General features: G+C 37.4%; 1 protein-coding gene across 4 annotated transcripts in view; it reads right to left on the bottom strand.

Annotated features, from left to right (window-relative positions):
* The window catches only part of TP53BP1 (tumor protein p53 binding protein 1), a 1,265,047-nt gene extending 1,256,694 nt beyond the window's left edge, over positions 1 to 8,353 (bottom strand). For 3 of the 4 annotated variants that reach the window (XM_044077532.1, XM_044077535.1, XM_044077536.1), the window contains exon 1: positions 7,984 to 8,121. The gene's annotated coding sequence lies outside the window, so the exon portion shown is untranslated. Of the gene's footprint in view, positions 1 to 7,983; positions 8,122 to 8,242 lie in introns of those variants that run through there. The other variant, XM_044077533.1, reaches the window with a different exon arrangement.
* Positions 8,354 to 17,002: the final 8,649 nt, after the last annotated feature.

Genomic DNA, 17,002 nt, shown 5'->3' with positions numbered 1-17,002 from the left:
ACAATTAATGAAGTTCACAACCTCCTGCCATACCCACAATTTTGACTTATTAATACATTACTACCCCATGCACACAGTAAATACATTATGAGCCAATGTGACCCATCTGCAATGCAGCTGTAGGTCTACACTGCCTATGTGCATTGTACCACTAAGCACTCATCTCTTCCAGACTCATATTTCCACATAATATGCCATATTTTTCAACTGCACATTTTGCATTCCATATTGTCTGTTGTGTTATACTTTGTTGCATTGTAAGAACATACTGTGGAACTGTCTGTGGTGCAGCAAGACTCTCTGGGTCTGTCCACCTCCCTGGCAAGAAATGTATAAGAAAAGTGATACCTCTTTTGTTAAAATCGGAAATAATGGTACAATGGGATAGTACAACTAGATAACACTAATTTCCTATAAGTAGTTACATTCCTAGCTGCAACTCTCACTATAAGTAGTTACATTCCTAGCTGCAACTCTCACTATAAGTAGTTACATTCCTAGCTGCAACTCTCACTATAAGTAGTTACATTCCTAGCTGCAACTCTCACTATAAGTAGTTACATTCCTAGCTGCAACTCTCACTATAAGTAGTTACATTCCTAGCTGCAACTCTCACTATAAGTAGTTACATTCCTAGCTGCAACTCTCACTATAAGTAGTTACATTCCTAGCTGCAACTCTCACTATAAGTAGTTACATTCCTAGCTGCAACTCTCACTATAAGTAGTTACATTCCTAGCTGCAACTCTCACTATAAGTAGTTACATTCCTAGCTGCAACTCTCACTATAAGTAGTTACATTCCTAGCTGCAACTCTCACTATAAGTAGTTACATTCCTAGCTGCAACTCTCACTATAAGTAGTTACATTTATTTATTTATTTATTTCAGTTTGATGACCGGGGAGATCCACTGGCCTCAGGAGCCCGTTTTCAATGGAGGCCCGGAGAGAAAAGCTCCGCATTACATAGTAAAATTAAAAAACAACAGGTAAAATTAAAATTAAGATTCAAAGATACAGATACATTAAGATAGAACAGATAATATTAAGTTTTATGAATACTGGTAAATTGTGATACAGACAGTGTAAGGTACAGTGGTTACATAGCATATGAGTCATATATTGACATGGTTGGTTAAAAAGGTTACATAGAATTTGAGCCTTGTTACAGCAGAGTGGTGGAACAAGCATAAATGTTAGGGAGGGGGATAAAAGGGAGCGCAAACTATTTGCAATATTTACATTATATACACAAGACAACAATAAATAATAAGTACAGTCCAGGAGCAAAGTTGTTGGAAATAGGAGTAGTATGGAAATACAATTAGTGTAGAGAGTAGAAGGCTAGGTGGGGAAAGTGCAGGTTCACTTCCAATTAGAGAACAAGTAGGAATGGAGTTGGGTTTTGAAGTTGTCAGGGTTTTCTGTCATTCATAAAGAAGGAGGGAGAGAATTCCATTTTTTGGCTAAGGAAAAAGATAGGAGATGCTGCCTGGCAGGTCGCTTTGGTGTGTGGACAGTGAGTTGGTTTAGGTGAGCAGATCTGAGTGGCCTGTTAGGGGTGTAAAGATGTAGGATGTTGGATAGTGCAGGACATTTAGAGGGGTTAAATAATAGCCTATGGGCAGTGGTAAGTTGGAGGTAGTCTAGGAGGTTGGGAAGTTCTAGCCAGTTTAGTGAGTAGAGGGCAGAGCAATGGTAGGAGGAGAGTTTGGCTTTGATGGCAAATTTTGAAATTTTATTATAACAACTTTCCATTTTTGAGGAAATGGAGGCAGATAAGTTAGTTAATAGAGGGGCACCATACATTAGTGTGGGAGGAAGATAGGTAGTGGCGAGGGCTTGTCTAGAAGAAGGGGAGAGATAGTGAATGTTTCAGTATAGCAGGCCATGTTTTTGATGCGTTTTCTTGATACTGAGTTGAATATGGGTGTCAAATTTTAGGTTTTCATCTATAGTGACCCCAAGTAGTTTGGCATAGGGAACAGTTTCTATGGCTGAATTGTTGTGGCTTCTAATTTGGAAGGAGTTTTTGTTGAGAGGGAAGGATTTTTGAGCAGGGAGGGGGGTGAGTAGTATTTTGGATTTGTTAGCATTTAGAGCAAGGTGGTTTTGGAGCATCCAGTTCTCAGTGGTGGAGAAAGCAGTTTGTGTGTATGACAGAAGTTCTGGGAGGTTGGTGGCACAGCAGATTAAAGTGGAGTCGTCGGCGTATTGTATGATTTTAGTATTTGGGATGGCAGAGTGGAAGTCATTGATAAAGATGTTGAATAGCATAGGGCCAAGAATGGAACCTTGGGGAACTCCAGTGGGGGTAGGAAGGAAATTAGAGGTGCCTTTCCTCCATTTTACAGCTTGAGATCTATTGGAAAGGTAACTTGAGAACCAGGATAGTGTACTGTGTGAGAGGTTGAGGTTAGCAAGGTGGTTAAGGAGATGGGTATGGGAGACAGTGTTGAAAGCCTTTGAGAGATCTAGTAGAACTGTTGAAACTATTTACCAGTATCATGGGCACAGTTGACTATATCTAGGAATGAGAGTAGAGCAGTTATAGTGCTATGGCCAGGACGGAAACCATGTTGGGTTTAAGAGGAGATGAGGTGGTTTTTGATAAGGAAGGGCATTAACTGAATGTGAATGCATTTTTCCAGTATTTTTAATATTGGGGAGAGGAAGGCTATGGGGCGAAAGTTTGAGGTATTATTATTTATACCACCTTTGTGGAGAGGACGTATAAAGGCAGCACGCCACAGTTTGGGGACATATGATTCCTTTATGGATCTGTTGATTAGGATACTAATGGGGAGGGCGATTCCATCTGCAGCAATTTGTAAGAATTTGGATGAAATGTTATCTGGAGCATTAGAGCAAGGTTTTAGTTTGCTGAGAATTATTTTTTATATATGAGGTAGAGACTGGTTTAAGTTCAAATGTGGGGGGAGGGTTGGGTTTAGAGGCTGGGGTAGAGTGACTGAACTGTGTGGATGGGTTAATTTGAAAGGCCTTATTTGGTTCAGCTATAGAGTTAGTAAAGAAGGAGTTGAAAAGAGTGGCAATTTCTGGATCAGACCTGGTAGTGTGTCAGGGCAAGGATTATTTTTGGTGCCTGGGTTGAGAATTGAATTAATGGACTTCCAGAATTGTTTGGGGTTTTTGGAGTGGTTGGCTTGGAGTGTCATATAGTAGGATTGTTTTGTCTTTGGATAGATGTCTTTTAGTAAGGTTGCAGAGTTGCTTATATTGAATAAGGGTCTCTGGTTTTTTATTGTGCTGAGAAAGTTTTCAGCATTTGTTTCTCTGTTGCATAAGTTTTTTGGTTTCCCTAGTTAACCATGGGGCAGATTTGGATTTGACTCATAGTTCGGGGTGGAGCTTGGGAATCAAGTACATTTAGGAAAGAAGAGTTAAAGGAGTCGACGACTCTGTAAAGTGATAGAGTTTTTAGATTGTTCCAGTTAGTTTGTTTGAGAGTATTAGAGAAAGTTAGAGGGTTGAAGTTTGTTAGGTTATCTGTATGTAGGGAAGCACTTTAATTAAAAATGTTCGAATGCTCGATAATGTCATATTTGATACCCATAAATCAACAAATCGAATATGTATGTTTAAAAATAAATTACTTTACTTTACTACATTAAAACATTACACAGATGCAGACAGGCTGGCTTCTCTTGTGCGTATGTTTTTATTTTTTTTTTTTTTTTTGTTGGTGTTGAGTGGAGTCCCCCCATTTTTTGCGCTCGCAACAAGTAATATAATAGTAATTTTCTTTTTCCCCACTGATCGATCACGAGTTGGGTATATTAAGTAGGGGGGTTAGCCCCCCTGCAAGTTCAAGTTTCCAAAACTCAATCTTTTGGTCTCGACCATATGAAGTTAGAGATTTTGGGAATTCGAACTTCTAAAGTGAATCCGTATGTAGGTATTGGTGCTGGAGCTGGGGAGACTGGGTTGCTCGGTGGATGAAGGCAGGCAGGTTGGTCACTAAAAGAGTCGGGAAGGATGCCCGACTGCAACTCTCACCAAGTAGTTACATTCCTAGCTGCAACTCTCACTAAGTATTACTAACTATGCACTAGTTTGCCTAAGTGATTCTCCCTGCTTAATTTCCTAACTAATGTTATGTTCCTCCACATATATAAATTCAACCATATATATTGTCTATATTCAAATGTTTAAAGTCTTGTTCTATTTGATACTATGCATATATTTTTGTTATTACATTTTTATCCTGTAAATGCGTGAAAACTCATTTTTTGTCAATTTTGCTTATAATTTCTATTACTTGCTGTGATAATTTCTATGTAAGCTTAGACTGGAGCTTTTCTCCCTAGGCCTCCACTGAAATTGGGCACTGCCCCAGTCGGACCATCCCAGTAAACAACTATAACATAAATAAATAAACATCTTGGCCACTAAGTGCAATGTAGTTTTGTGTTTTACATGGAACAATTTACCAGCAAAGAAGACAAATTTGTAAGCTTTACAATTCTGGTTGACTAGCAGTCATTTCTTAATAATGAGTATTATATTTTGAAAGCACAACTAAAACCTCTGGGTCATTCAAAGGTGAGACTCAAACCTTGTACCTTGTGTCTATAACGTAAACACTTAATCATTATGCAAATCCTCAGATTTCAACAACACTATGTGAAATGGTAGTCGTCAGTCACCCCACTACATCTACTATTAAGGTGTTCCCTGTCCCGTGTGTTTCATTTCCCCACCTTATTTTGTAGTCCAGGCATCACCAACTGTCTTCACTCTGGGTTCCCCCTTTGTGTCAGAACCTCTCCAGCTTTCCCTCACTATTATGTGGTTCACTGCTTGCTCTTTCCCTTTTCTATAACCACCCATTTCCTTTCCATGTAAGCTAAAAAAACAGCAACAGCTCTGCTGTGTAGACTTGATTTGGACTCTCGGCTGTTCTGTTAGTCATGCATCACTGCATGTGCAAATGCGTATCACTGCCATCATATTATGTGTGTGACCCTTGTCCAACACAGTCATGTGACTTGTGGGGTCGTGAAAGCCAGTGTATGACTTGCTCTTTTTTGCCAGCAAGAGTTGCACCTATTGCATAGCTAATCACTATCATGACACACTGCACAATTTCAGCTGTGATGTTTTTCCCTTACATGCCCATATAGCCAATGCTTCTAAACTCTGACTGTACTCTACACAAAAACTAGTAAAACAGGACTATGTTGAGATAACCATGATGCCCAATACAAATCCCATCTGCCAAAGTAAATTGATGCACACCCAAACAAATTCACTGGGCAAATCTACAGAACTGAATAAAAGATAATATTAAAAAGTTTTTAAAAAAGCCAAAAACCTAACAGAAACCCACACCCAGATAAGGAAATATGTAAATGCTAGCTAAAGTCACAATAAATATCGGCAGAATACAAAAAAGTGAAACCAAGAGAACAAGACATTATATTACTTAAACACAAAATTATGGTACAAAATACAATGAATGGATCATTCCCCCACAACATATAATCAATCCCCTAAACGCAGGATCTGAAAGGAGTACATAATCATTTAAAATAACCTCTGAAAAATGAAAAATGTACATTACCCTGGAATATCCATGTGTGGTAAGTGAAGAAAAGGTAACAGAGTGAGGACCCTTAGTACAACGGGCGTAAAAAAGGTGAGCTAAAGCCTTCTGATGCAGAGTTCTGAATTTATTTCTGCTAGTATAAGGAAGAGAATTCAAGTAACAGGTTTTTGTAATCCATGACAAAATGTGTTGTAGGATACCCTTTCTAGTGTAAAGGCATCATAAGAAAATAAAGTAAGAGCTAGACCAAAGTAGCATGCTAGTAGGTCACCTGAGGTTGGACAAATCCAAGGATGACTGCTAGCAACACTTTTACTTGCTAGGTATAAAGAAAGAAATATAGAACTTATGTGATTCTTTTCCAGAATTTGAGAAGATAATGCCCGATCATAGATATGAAAGTTACTCAAGCCCAACACCTACCACAGAAATACCATTTGAATACTCTACTGTGGCCATCATGGGGCCACTATTAAAATACAGCAGTGGGTTCTAGTACACACTGGTCATTAATGGTCTATGGTACTACAATGCAAAAACAATGCCATTATGCAAAGTAAAGGCAAGACCATTGCCATTTAATCTCCACAGTGGGAAGGCCTAAGGAGATAGAGGGAGTGACTTGGCCAGTAACTATTTCAAGACTGCATCAGTTATGTCAGTGTTTTAAAGTAAAACAGTTGATGGCACCAGTTTATCAGATATCTGCAGGCTGATGGCTTAGAAAAAGGTTTGATAAAACACTGAACTCCATGCTAGAGAAAGTTACTGTTGCAGACAGAAAAATGAGAAGTTGTTACTCTACTTAGTGCTTGCAAATAAAGAAGTGTACTACAAACTTTAACAGAGCTTACCCATTTGAATTTCTGAATGCCAAAAATCATAACTGTACAATCCATGATAGGAAAGAGGAAACCAAACAAAATGGATCCTTTGTTCTACAAATCACTACATCATCAAGCACATTAGCTCAACACAGACACAGTAATAATGTCATTATGAGTTTTTTTTTTCTACAGAGAACTGTATGATTCACAGTGTGTAAAGGACAGCATAGATCCTCAATGAACAAAAATGGAGAAGCATGCATCTCAACCTATTAGCTAGCACAAGAAATCTGGACAAAGTAAAAAAATAATGGGGGGTGCAAATGCCCAAAAATAGACACATTTTAAATAGTACACTTATAAACTTAGCCAGTTGCTGGTATAACAGGATTTGTGTTAGCATGCATTTTCAGAAGGATATGAAGTCTGAAACTCAAAAATGGGCTATTATTGAGTGACTTCAATCCTCAGTCATTTGTCAGAATACCTCAAATTTTATGAGGCACAAAGCAGAAATAGGAGGCAAAATATGGACAGTTGACAGGTATGGATAGAAGGAAGGTAGAAGGCAAATCATACCATCATCTCTCAACATAAATAGCCAATAGTTTACACGGGTGATTGGCTCTTTATCTGTGCAGCATCTGGTTAAGCTACTTTCTGTCACAATTACCACTCTTCCAACATCTCTCTATAGTGGTACACATGGGTCATAAGAGTTTAGGGGGGGCTGCTAGCCCATATACAAAGTACAACATAAAGCAATGTAACAAAATGTTAACATGCTGTCATCATATCACTTATTTAAATGGAACTCCTAAAAATTAAATGTATGAACTTCACTGGGCATATCCTAAAATATACTAACATCCTCAAATACTGTGATAATAGACATGTTATCTCATAATACTGTAATGAAACACTCTAAAACATGGACTAACCTTAGTGCTATTTACTTAAAAATACCAATATATTAAAAAATAAAATAAATACCAGTATATTTAATGCAATATTATCTACTAAAGACAAAGACTGATGTGAAATACCAATATATTTCCATTTCATGAGAAACATTGCTGAAGACTGTCATGTCATTTCCTAAAGAACCAACGTCATAAAAAAACTTATACAAGTTTTTGTTCCATGATGCTACCAGCACAAGTCTGAGGTGAATGCAAACTGTAAAAAACACATTCATAATTTTGAAAATATATATGCAGCAGAGCAGGCATCTGCGCTTCATCACGACACTACTGCGAAAGTAGCAAGCATGCAAAACTCCACTATCAACACCACCACATCCTGAAAACAGTAAAGACGTCACACACTTATTGGGGGATGCTAGAATACAAGTAAATACCTTCTCATTTTCCAAAATGGAAATACTAAATTACACAGTTTCCACTACTATATTAACTCCAAAAACTAAGCTGTACTCATCACTGAAAAAAAAATCAATGCCTTTACAAATTTCTAGTTCTTTCACCTCCCTGTGTCACTATTGTGAGCCACAAGATAGCCTGTTAAGTGCAATACACACATATGCTTAAGTCTCACTAAAAAACTCAGCTAATCAGAAAGTACCGTTTTTACAATGAATCCTGAAGTTACTTTTCATGTTTAGTTAAAATAAGCAATTCCGTATTAAGATATGAAAGGATAGTGAGATAAAAACACTACAACTTAATGACGTCTACAATTCACTTTGACCCATCCCCATATATCCCACGTTGCCCAGTGACATATCCGAACCTGCGCAGAATTCAATACTACATCTCACCCCGCCTACAACAAGGCTATTAATTCACGAGGGGGGCGTGGCACTAAAACACAAACGTATTACCTTATTTGCCTGCTAGGTATGTTTTCATCTGCTGAATTATTTTTTCTTTTGGAAGTCGTTGCAGAAAACTCACTGATCTTCCAGTCTAACTAGGATACCCCACAGTTCACCTACCAAACTTCCCGCGGCACACTACTGTCTGCGCTGCAGTTAATTGGTCTGATAAGACATGAAAACGCCTCTTTCGCGGCTATTGGTCTGTGCAACGGCACTATGTTATTGAGGTGGGATGCACTGTTTTTCATAATTACAATGAGGGACGTCCCCCGAAAAGTGACGTTTGATTGGTTAACCTTTTTGTATTTGTTGTTAAACTCGGTTAAAAAGAGTAGTGTTGAAGACTTACGAAAACTGATTTCTGTTCTCAGTTTAGCACAACGATAATCGATTTTTAGAGAGTTGAACTTGTCATTGCTATTTAAAGAGAGGAAAATGCCGATCCCATGGGCGAGGAATACAAATTGCGTCACTTCAGCATGGTTAATATAATCATTACAGCTTATGTCATGTAGTATGTTGTAGGTTTCTGTCTAAAGTCTACCGAAATATTTTGTTGTTAATGTACTTAACAAAAATACATGCATTTGTATTCAATGCTGTATATAAAGATTCTTAACGGGAATTGTATTTATGTCTATGCAGAATATTCCTGCGTTTACACTTTTTTATCAGACGCGCACAATTTACGTAACAATGTGTCAGAACACTAATGTTTTGTAGGCAATGGTTGAATACTGTCACCGGGACAAAATTGCGTCTTCATCACAACTTAAAAATGTCCATGATTTCGCAGAATGTCCAAATTTATGTTTCGTATTTTCGGTCTCTACTCATATAATGTGTGGTTCTCTAGGCAATCATTGAGAAATGAAGCCACTATGTAATGACAGGCATTAGTTTTATTGTAATGCAAAAACTGTTATTTATGCAGCCTTCTAAGTTTGTAAAAACAATATTTAAAACGTTGTCCACTGTTTGAGCCTTTTTAACAGCAGTCTCTGTCCTAGATTTGACTAAAAACTCAACCAGAGCAGGTCTTTGACTTAAAATTTCCCTATCCCTATCTCTTTGCCTATTCTCTGATATTAATCCCTGATAGAGAAGGCAGGCTCAAGCCTGTAGTCCAAACTTCTCCTTGGTCTCATCCCACTCTATTACTTTGCCTCTCTAGTTATTTGCTCTCAATACATTGGTTCCTTTGCCAGCTTTCTCCATTAAATTACAGACCTCTCCACGTTATGTAACCTTACTTTCAGTCATCTCTTGATAAAATCACCTTTTTCCATTCCTGTGTTGGCTTAGTTCTTGGAATGCTTACTCCTACTGTATGAATATAATATTCTGTGTGATTGTTACTATTCTCCTTAAGGATCTGCATCCAAAATATCCTTCAGGATCTGCATCTGAAATCCCATTCTGTATTTATTTCTTGAACCCTCCCCCACTTCATCATCATTCCTTTCCATTTTTAATTATAACATGCTTGTGTTACTTATGTGATCCTTAACTATTTGGCTCTGAACTGTCTCTTAAAATCAGGTAATTTTAAACTACCTTGCTCTGTTAGAAGGATCAACTTATTCCTCTCAACTCTTTCCCTGTTTTCCTCCCAGATAACTTCCTTCAACTGTGTATTAATTATTGTCCACAACTTCTCTGGTTCATAAAAAAGTATCTGACCAAAGTTAAAGGGGCTGAAAACATTTCACTACTTGCATCTTGCATTCAATATCCATAAACAAGTGATTCCAGTTTCTCAGTTTTTGTATTGTCTTCATTTAATCTCTTCCTACATATCCTTAACTGCCATAATAGAAGCGTTTTCAATCCATACTCCTAAATACTTCATCTTATCATGTCCCCATAAATATGGGTATTGCTGATCCAATTTGTGTGTGGGTACATAATTTACTGTTACAGCCTTTTTTTCTTTTGTCATCAATTTTATATCCCAGAACTGTCTTAAAACGTTCCCCAACACTGAGATGTCTTTTGCCAATGTTTCTTGTTTCTATTTCTTCTTCTTTCAGCTTTTCCCAGTTAGGGGTCGCCACAGGGATCACCTGTCCGCTCATGATTGGCAGTGGAGTTTTACAGTGTTGAGTTGCCAGCACGGCGCCCAACCTGTCACAGAAGGCACACACACAGTCACGCCTAGGGCCAATTTAGAGTATCCAATCCACCTACAGCATGTCTTTGGGATGTGGGAGGATATTGGAGCACCCGGAGGAAACCCACGTGACCAGAGGGAGGACATGCAGACTCCGCACAGAAGGCACCCCAGCCGAGGATCGAACCGGAGAACCTCCTGCTGTGAGGTGGCAACGCTAACCGCTGCACCACCGCTGCTGCCCTGCCAATATTTCTTGATTACTGTCACGAAATAGACACTGCCAGCCCAGCTATCTGGAATTTTGTAAATGATTGTATGTCATTTGTGAATATTAACATGATTTATATAGAAGTGTCACTAAAGGAGATACTAGCAGAACAACTGTTTGAAATTTTATAAATTGTGTCATTTGTGAATGTCAACATGCTTCATGTAAGATGCTTGTGTCACAGATGTATTAGACTGTGTGTCATATTGTATAGACGTGTTAAGTACTGAGCAGAAATGTATATACACTTTTGTAACTGCTTAAATGTATATATTTTAACAGGGGAAACTGGAACACTGGAGATTATCTTGCAAAACTTCAGAAGAATAGTTGGAATGAAGTTACTTCATGGCTGGGCTATAAACAAAAGATGTTATCTCTCAGTTTCAGTGCAGTAACAGATGCAATGTCTAGAACTAGAAGTTTCTATTGTATTGTCTTGGAAGTGTTTATTGTTTTATGACTTTCAAGATCTGCCTTAGATGCAAGAGAAGGCCTTGTTTATGTATTTTCACAAGTAGATGCTAAATGCTACCAGCTGCATCAGTGGGGATTTCCACCTGGGATAGTCAGATGGCAAGAAGTGATGTCATGCTGTAAGCTACCCCAGCCGTAATATTTGAAATATCCATTTAAGAACTCTGAGAGAGACTGGGCATTTTGTATTTTGTCTTTGACCTGACAAGAACATCTACTCACCACTTCTGCCTTGTTGCTCTAAGTAAGTTAACTAGGGTACAATAATTTCTCTTGGATGCAGTCAGGAATATAGTGAAGTATAGCTTAGATGTTTTCTTTATTTATTTGAGACTGTTCTGCAGTGTTTTAAGTATTTCCTATGATTTCAAATTCTGATGCAACTGTGATTATTTACTCAGTATTTTTTGTTCTTTTGTTAATTTTAATTAAATATATTTAAACCTTTCATTGTGGTTGATATTTGTGAGACATAATTTAAGTTCTGAGAGTACTTGCATATTTATTTTGTGACACTGTGGGCCACTCCTAATGGCCTTGATCTTGGTCCAAACTACCATTTGGATTAATAACATTTCACAGTAAGATTGGGACACCCTTTGGTAAGGGCCTTAAAGTAGCTGATAAGGACGTGGCTGGTGGCATTGATAACTACCTTATAGTCTGTGCAAAAGAGGGCATAGCTAGTAAACCTGTGCCGGCCTTTCCCAGGTGTGTGTGTATAAATCAAACCTGTGTGTGTGTGAGCTATTGGGGCAGGGACACGGAGCACTGGTTGGACAGAGAGGGTGCTAGAGGTCTTGGTTTAGGTACCCAGCTGAAATTTCAACTCTATAGCTGTGCCAGTGAGGAGTCTTATTGAGGATCTGGAGAAAAGAGGGAGAAACCAGCCCCAGACTTACTGTGGTTTCTGTGTGCTCTTAAGGGAAATTACACTTTACTGTGTGTATACTTGTCATCCTTTCCAATGTACATCCCCCACTGGTGCTAGTGGTAAGGACTGAGGCTTCTTGATTGCTGTTGCCACTGGTGTGTCATCACAATTACCATACCAATTGTATCCTAAAATTTCTGAGTCCCTTATTTTCTTTGCCATTGGCTCCAAGTATAAAATATAGAGGTAGCCCGTAAATGCCCTACTAAGATACAGGACATCATTATTCTTTCGGGAAAACCTGGCTAGGCTTAGCAAGGCCCCCTGGGTAACTAACCTAGTAACAATCTATGAATAAAGCAAATAAAGGGGAAAGAGGGCACCACTGCCTGCTTCCTCTCTTTAATTACAACTTGACAAGTCCTTCCACTTTAATTCTTGCCACTGATCCTTCATATATCTTCTTAGTTATCCTATTGCATCAGGGAATGCAAATACTTCCATTGCCCTACTCAAAATCTCAGCTTACTTTGTCAAATGCGTTTTCTGCATCAAGACCCGCGAACAACAGTGGCATTTTCTTACATCCAGCTTCCTTATGCATCATCATCATTGTCCTGTTACTGTTGTCAAATGTTTGCCTCTCCTCCACAAAACCACATTGATCCATATCCATCAATTTTAGCAACGTATTTGCCATTCTTCTAGCTAGTATAGACAAAAGCACTTTAGAATTATGGTTTAAAACTGAAATGGGTCTGTATGAAGCTGGGTTTGATGGGTCTCTACCTTCCTAATACAACCACCGCAGCTTCCTTCCAAAATGTTGGTGCTTCCCTTCCTTTAAAAATATTGTTAAAATACTCCAGATCTTCGTTACTTTCTTCTGTCCTAACTTCCAGATATTTACAAGAATACCATCTGTTCCTGTAGACTTTCCTGAAGATTGATTATACATTACCATTTTTATTTCATCCCCTTCTATCTTAACTCATTATGTCCGAGTGATTCCTCTAGGAGCATCTGTAGTTAACTCCTACTGACACCTCTAGACATCAACTATTGCTTGTTCATATTTGCATCAATAATTCCAGAACCATGCTATATACAAGGTTTTAAAAGATTTCATCTTAAAGCTTACACAGTGGCAAATTCAACTGCATTAATATTTGACCTCTGCGTAGTGCAAGTAAATAGACATTAACTGTTTTTATAAATATAATTTTCACATTTTTCTGTACATCTCAACAACCAAGTACCACAGAAAGAACTCCTTAGCCTCATATGAAAGCTGTCAGCTAGATGAATAAAATGCTGCTGACAGTATGTACGCAACTTGAGTAATTGCTGAGATATTGTAAGTTGTTTATAAAATATTACAAATGTAATACTGTTTTACTGTGACTTGTACAATTGGTTTAAGACCTAGCACCTAAAGAATACCACCACTATAAAATAGTTTGTTCTGAAGAGTTTACCATTTATACTTCTTTCATAATCCCTGTGGTTCCAGAGATATGAATGTTTGTTTGAAATGTGATGATCATAATTTGATTCTGTCAAATGGCTTAGGCTCCACCCATTGGAAGCTACATTGCAAACTTCTTGAGGTCCATTGGCGTAAATGAGTTAACTGCTAATTGTTGAGTTTTATCTGCTTCTAAACTTGGCATAATTATATCTTCCATATTTCCATTTGTGCTTTTCCTTGATTTCCACTGTCTGATGAAGCTACAGTTGTAGTGAAAGCGCTTAACTCATTAAACTTTGTTTTTGCATCCCTTCATGTGGTGGTTGGATTGTTGGGCTGCTCATATTCTCTACATTGGATTTTACAATTCCAACTTTTACCTGTGAGCTCTATCTGTTTTGTTTCTACAATACTCTAATCTTTGCCAGTCCCTCTAAAGCATTCTTGTTACTTCTTAACCATTTTTCTTTTTCTTTTATTTCTACCTTATTTTTAAATTCCATTTTTTTATTTTATCCCACTCCCTAACTATATTTTCCAAAGATATTTCTATCCTCTCATATAACTCTTGACTAATTTCCACTACGTATTCTATAATTCTTCTGCTTTTTAACAGGTAGGTGGAAAATGCCAGTGTCTCATTTTTACTTTATTACCCTGCATTTTTATCTTAAGTTTTTGTTGGTGCATGATCTGAAATACTTATTGAATTTGTCTGTAACAAAGCGTTCAATTAAATATAAATGTCTCTGTGAAATATAATTTCTGTCTAGTCTAGCCCATTTACTTTATCTTATGGAATACTATGTAAATACACTCCAAGTTCCTACTACTGAATTCACATCTTCTATACCAAATATTTTTATATATTTCTTCACATATCTACCCTCTTTTGTCATTTCTTCCCTTCTAGGTCCTCCTGCTACAACCTCACTATTGCAAATCAAGTTTCAGTCTCCACCTGTAATATTCACTGCTGAAAGCAGATTAATTCTCCCATAATTTTCTTAAGCTCCATAATAGCAATTTTTGATTAAATATATGCCATTGTAATCGTCCTCCCTTGTTAATAGCCCGTTACTATTACAAATCTATCATTACTGTTTTTTTTTCTCTTCTAGCACTTTTGGAGCCCGTCTGGCAATTAGAGTAATTACTCCCCTTTTCTTTTGTTCCTGACGTTCTGCTAAATACCATCCTGAAATTCTTTGTCAAATTCACAAGCTCATTTATTTTCAAATTTGTCTTCTGTGGCATTGCTATTTGCACTCTGCATTTCTTAATATAATACAATAATCTTTCCTTTTTCTCTATACCTGTAAGACCATTTACATTCCAAGATGATATGGATATCATAGCCATTATGACAAAAGCAGTTGTTTCTCTCTGTTGTACATGATAGTTGTTTGCATGTGTATTTCCAACATTTGTGTTATATGCAGAAACTAATGTTTGGCAGGCTGATCTTTTGCACTGTTATTTCTTCTCATTTCCATTTGAACATATGCCTCATTTTTCAATAATTTTTGCTTTAATAAATACCCCCACACACATACACACAACAAATATATTTTCAAAATACGTTATCCCCTATTAACTTAGAGCAAACACATGAAAATATGTACATCAACAAAAAATTAAGTTTAACCCCCCGATAGGAGTAACTACCCCAAACTGACAGCTGCACCAGAGGCATTACCTAATGTAAAATGCTAGAGGCTGTGTCCCCACTTACACTGATTACTGTCTTTCTTTCCTTATCTCTGTTCCCTCCCAGATGTAAAAATCAGCTTGTATGCATTCAGAAAACATTATGTTTTAGCGCTAAGAAAAAATGGTACTGGCTATCTTTAAATAAAACTAAATTGTACACTGTTGAATTACATGGATTAATTCCCCTCCCAGATGTGAAACAGTTTGTATGCTTTCAGAAAACATTATCTTTTAGCCCTAAGAAAAATGGCACCGGCTATCTTTAAATAAAACTAAATTGTACACTGTTCAATTGCATGCATTACAGTATTAACGCTTCTAATAAGTCTGTTATTCACTTTACATAATTGCAGACTGTTTTTACTGAACTGCTTGCTATTGTACCTTTAAATTTTGCAAAGAAGGCTCAGAACTCACAAGATTAATTGCTTGCACATACATATAACTCGTCTCCATGGAAAAGTACTCAGCAATGCATTTTTGTAAATTTCAGTCAGAACAGAATGTACAACTGCCTTCAGCTGCAGATGCCTGAACTTCCACTGAAAATGTGCTAATGGAAAAAAACTAGGTTACTATCCCTGCAGTTGTAAGAAATTGCATTTTATGGCTTTCATAATTTTGTCTTATTTTGAAGCTGACTTACTTACAAAAACACTTGTGTATAGCATAAACCAAGGGCATTAATCTAGCTATTCAGCCTTTTAAAAATAAAATAAATTATCTTAATTTTACATGTACCATGATCAGTGCACTTTTACATCCCAGTCCCACTCCAGCAACCCAAGATCATAGCATATTACTATATATATATATATATATATATATATATATATATATATATATATGCACAGACATATGTATTTATAAATGTGCCATATATGTCGTTAAATGATTTATACAAATATAAGAACAAAAATGATTTTGCTCAGTTATGTTTTCCTCCTTTTGATTTCCTTCTAAACATTAATGACATAAAGTGAGGAATATGGTTTACAATCCACCCACAAGTTTAACAAAGTCAACAGAAATCCAGTCTTTTTCAGACACATTTCACAAAGTCAATGAAAGCTTTTTACTGTTCCAATTGATTCACTAATTTCAGTGCCGCTGGTCTTTATGTTTATCTCCATCTCCATTCACCAGACTCTGGTTCAAGGTCAAGGTACTCCTGATTCCTGTAAGGCAATCCATGTGATTTCTCTTCTCTTAAGTATTTTCCTTTGGAACATTAAAAAAGGTTTCATTGGTAAAGTCGCTCTATGAACCTTCTGTACCAAATATTTTTTATAAATTTCTTCAGACATCCACCCTCTTTTGTTATATCTTCCTTTCTATGTCAGAAGAATGAGTAAAAGGTACCTTTCTGCTTGCTGGCTCACTTTTTTTGTCAGATACATTTATTTCCTTCCTGCCTGTTCTGCATCAAAAATTATTTTGATCCCCCAGAAAACAAATGCACAGAGACAGTTGGGTACAGAAGCTTGAATCTCGCACCTGCCTCTTGACATTCTCATAGGTTCATAGGTTCATACTAGGCTATCTGCCCGAGGGCATTTATGTTAGCCTCCATTTTTGTAGGGCTTACGCCACCCTTTAGTATGGGGAACTTATGCTATATTTTTTGCTGTGCCTCTGAGCAGGCAGTAACATTGAGGTAATCCCTGGTATATATCCATCATCTCCCATCCATTGGTCAAGATTTCTCTTGAACAAGGCCAGCGACGTGCTCTGCCTCACATATACCAGGATTTTGTTCCACAGCATTGCCAGAATAGATTTGCTTCTCTTCTGCATGGTGTACAGTGACTAATACTTTTCTACAAATACTCTGCTGTCTCCAG

The sequence above is a fragment of the Protopterus annectens genome, chromosome 7.part0 (assembly GCF_019279795.1).
Source record: "Protopterus annectens isolate FY-2018-M chromosome 7.part0, PAN1.0, whole genome shotgun sequence".
NCBI lineage: Eukaryota > Metazoa > Chordata > Ceratodontiformes > Protopteridae > Protopterus > Protopterus annectens.
Note: the sequence above shows the minus strand (reverse complement) of the source record. Positions and strands in the feature narration are given on the sequence as shown.